Source organism: Mastomys coucha, chromosome X (assembly GCF_008632895.1).
Source record: "Mastomys coucha isolate ucsf_1 chromosome X, UCSF_Mcou_1, whole genome shotgun sequence".
Taxonomy (NCBI): Eukaryota; Metazoa; Chordata; class Mammalia; order Rodentia; family Muridae; genus Mastomys; species Mastomys coucha.
Window position 1 is genome coordinate 78,850,457 of NC_045030.1, and position 4,381 is coordinate 78,854,837.

Here is a 4,381-nt window from a genome sequence, read left to right on the forward strand (position 1 = left end):
TGTGCAGCAACATTTACATATTACTAGAGTATAAATTGGTGTACCATTTTGTAGCATTGCTGGGCAGTACCTCATTAAGGCAAATATAAGCACTTCCTACCATAGAACTATTCCATTCCTAGCAATCTACTCAGAAGACAGGCTCATATATGTTTACCAAAAGGCACACACAGTATGTTCATGGCAGCCTTACTCATTACACACAAAAAAGCATAAAAGTAATTCTCTTGTCCATCAAACCTCAAGCCATGAAAGCTGAGAGACCACATCTCAACCTCAAGCATGAAGCAGAGAATGAACAAAAAGTGAAATTAGGCATCTTACTCTCAAAACTCAACCCTAGGGGCATATTTCCTTAAGCAAGGCTGCACCTTCCCATAACCTTTCCAAGCAACATCAACAATTTTGAACAAATGTTCAAAGGCCTGAGCTGACAAGGGACATTTCTTATTCAAACTACCACACAATTGAATGATCTATGCAATTTCCTCATGGTGTTTTTGCACAGGTAACTAATCCTGAATCAAGCAACAGAATATTACTATCACTTCAAAAATCCCATTAATACCATCTTTTGCCCCACCCAAAAAGAAAGTTCCATTTTTGACTGTTTTGCCTGATTTGAAATTCATACACATGAAACATCTAGTAAGGCCTCTTTTCTTCCCAGCTTCCTGCTCAAAATTTAGACAGATGTTTTCTAGATTAGCTGAATTGGCATGTCTTACAGATAGCTAGACTGAATAGTCTGGAAACATCTAGAAATATCCACCTAGAAGGCAAGTTGGTGAATTTATTCCCTTTACTCCAAGGAATCAAAGAGCTTTCCTCTCCTCGTATGTCTCTTTTTTTTTTATAGTAATGGTAAAGGGAAGAAAGGCCTGCTAACATACACAGATTTCAATATCCTTGGCACAGCTCCTCAACTGTCTGCTCTGTTTTTCCTCATATCTGGAAGAATCAAAGACTGTTATAATACTTAATAAATATAAGTTGGACTGGTTAATTTTAGGCTTAAATTGAGGAAGCAAATAGGATATTAGAAGCCTTGAAAGGAAGTTCATCTAAGGATAAGTGGAGGGAAAATAAAGTAAGAAGAAAAATGCAATTCTTTGGAAAATATCTACATTAAGGAGTAGGAATAAAGCTAAAAAGCAGACCAAGAAAATCAATCAAACATATTAGTTCATAAACACAATTCGGTAGGGTTTTTTACTTGAAGGAAGACTAAAATTTATAAAGCACTCTGTTTGGTAGTTTTTGACAAATAATAACTGTCCATCTTGTGGGATAGACTGTGATGTTTGAGTACAACTATATATTGTGTATTGATCAATGAGTCCACAGGCTATTAGTCATTGAAAACATTTCAAAGAGCATTAACCCTTTCTCATGGGTATTTTTAATTATATAACGTATTATTAGTGAAACAACCCTCTGTGTCATGGAATGCAAAAGAGTATTATGTTCATCTGGCTCTAACTGCATACACAATCTGTCATTGCTTGATGCTTCTGCCTCAGCTAAATCTTACCATGTTTTAAATACAGATATGATTTGCATAACCATATAAATATCAAGCAATAAGAAATTCATAAAATGTTCACAATAAACTCTACCACTCCTATGTACAGGTAAAAGATGATAGATCAACATATATGACCATCTTGAGTATCAACAAAATGGGTCTTAGAAATATCTAGGAGACGTGCCTCAAAGGTTTACATGCCTATAAAGGGTTTTCCAGATAGGTTTAACTATAGTAGGAAAACACATCTGGAATGTGGGAACCATTTCATGGACTGGGGTCCAGGACTGAAGAAAAAGGAGAAAGTGAAATGTGTATCAGCACCATCTCATTTTCTGTTTCCTGACTGTGAATGCAATGTGACCTGTTGCCTATGTGCACTATGCCTTCTCCACCATGATGAATTCAATCCTCAAACTGTGAACGTAAAGATACCCTTCCTTAAGCTTTGTCCCAACACTTATGGGAATGGTAAGAAATACAACAGTAGTTGTATATCCATGTTTACTGCTGAGCTACTCAGCATAGCCAGGATAGGTAACAAGCCTTGATGTCCTTCAACAGATAAATGGTGAGAAAAAAGGAGTACATGTGCACATGTGGCACATGTGTGTGTTTTATTCAGCCATAAAGAAGAATGAAATAGTTCCATTTTAAGTAATATATATTAAACCGGAAATCTTCATGTAAAGTGAAATAAATCAGATTTGAAAGGACAGCATGGCATGTGCTCTCTCATATACAAATCAAGATTTAAATGGTTTGATAGATAGATAGATAGATAGATAGATAGATAGATAGATAGATAGATGACAGACAGATAGATATACAATATAAAATTAAATAGGAGAGACTACTGTGGGGGAAAAAGGGAACTAAGGGGGGAAAAGAGTGGGAACAAGTCAGGATAGTAGGGGGAAAGATAAATATTGCTTGTTTTTCTCTCATATGCAGTATTTAAATTTGTGGGGTGTGTGTGTGTGTGTGTGTGTGTGTGTGTGTGTGTGTGTGTACATGTGTGACATTAAAACAGACAGAGAGTATTTGAAGAAAGGCAGATGACCAGCAGGAAGGTATGGTAGTGTAATTTTAGGGGAATAGGTATGAGTAAAATATTATAGTATGAGAGCTGTAGATGAGGCTAATCAGTTAAGTGAGCTTAGTGCTCTCATATAGGACTGTAGTTGGTTCCACTCACCCTGGGTTGTTTATAACCTGTAACTTTGGTTCCATGGGATCTGGCACATCTTCTGGCCTCCAAGAGCAACTGCACTTATAAGCACATACCTCCCAACTCCCAACAGACACACAGGTATACACATAACTAAAACAAAAATAAATCTTTAAAAATATTAGTATGTAGGCATTAAATGTCATAATAAAACAAGAGGTTTTGTAAAGCAATTAAAATTTTCATACTGAAGCACAGAATTCATAAAATTGAAGCTTTTAAGTATGTGACATCATCTTCATCCTTGCAGTTTCTAATCATCTTGAAGACAAAATTTGCCTTCACTGGATCCTTAGGATGTATCTCATCAGTGAGTCTGCCAAGATTATCAAATCCATAAAACATATAAATTCTTTGAAATGTCTACAAGCCACAAACCACTCTTCCTTTCACTTTTTGTTTCATAAATCTAACAGTGTGTGTGTTCACTGAGTGGGAAGAAATGTCAGGAAGCAGAGTCTAGCTTGCCCATCCATTTGTACATACACAATGCTTTCTACACCCACACGAGCCCCTAGGCAGTAATGACTAATACTCAGACTTTAAACATTGCCGATGACTTGTTACTAAAAGGAAGAAAAAATGTACTCATAGGTGGTAACTATCATCTGCTCTAAGATATTCTGACTGAAAAATCCAGAGTCCTGCTCCTAGAACTGATAGAATCATCCACTTTCTCATTTCGCGCTTACACCTTTAACTCCATATAAGTTCTTTCTTTTCTACATGTGTGGATGGTGTTGGGAGCATGTGTTTCACACACTGTATGTGTGGCAGTCAGAGACCCTCATGACAGTCTTTACCTTCTACCTTGTTTGAGACAGGGTGTCTCTTGTTTTTCATTGCTTGTCAGCAAGATTCTGGGGATTCTCTATTCTCTGCCTTCCAACTTGCCACAAGAGTGTTCTGTTATTTCTGACTCTATAGGCAAGCAGGAGGACCTCTGCTTGAATCCCCAGTACTCATTCAAGAAGCCAAGCATGGCTACACATTCCTGTAGCCCCAATGCTACTGTGTAGGAGGAAAAAGACAGGAAAATTGCTGAGGTTGGGCTCCCACCCAAAATTAACCATTAAAATATATAACAAGCCATTCACGTGCCTTATTGATACTAGAGCAGACAAGACAATTTTAAGACAACAAGAGATCCCACAGAAATGGCAACTGATCCCTGGGCCGTAGGTCCTAGGCATAGGGGAACCTCTCATGTGTTTGTTACCAAACAAGACTACAGATGGGAGGACCCTGATGGAGCTGCTGGCCTCATACTTCCTCTGGCAGCTCAAGTAGCCATCAATCTTTTAGGGAGAGATATCTTACAAGCCCTAGAGGTAGTACTTACCTTTCAATCATAAAGAGACCACATTACAACAGATGACATTATTTATAAAGAAAGTTATACCCAGGGAGACACTAAAAACCCTCCTCCAAATTATCCCCAATTCTAAGGGCCACTGTTAGTTTTGATACTCACTGCTTTGACTGGCTCTCCAATGAAGCTGCCTGGGTCCTCTACCAAGGGAGAGGCTTAACGCATTCACACACTTGGTAGAACAGGTTCTACTACAAAACATCTGCCCCTCCTGCAGTCCATGGAACACCCCTGCGTTTGCTATTAAAAA

At 38.1% G+C, this 4,381-nt stretch overlaps 1 long non-coding RNA gene across 1 annotated transcript in view; it reads right to left on the reverse strand.

Annotated features, from left to right (window-relative positions):
- Window positions 1-4,354, reverse strand: part of LOC116093307 — a 20,406-nt gene extending 16,052 nt beyond the window's left edge. The window contains exon 1 of the long non-coding RNA XR_004119683.1: window positions 4,234-4,354. This is a non-coding gene — a long non-coding RNA (uncharacterized LOC116093307). The remainder of the gene's footprint in view (window positions 1-4,233) is intronic.
- Between the last annotated feature and the right edge of the window lie 27 nt (window positions 4,355-4,381).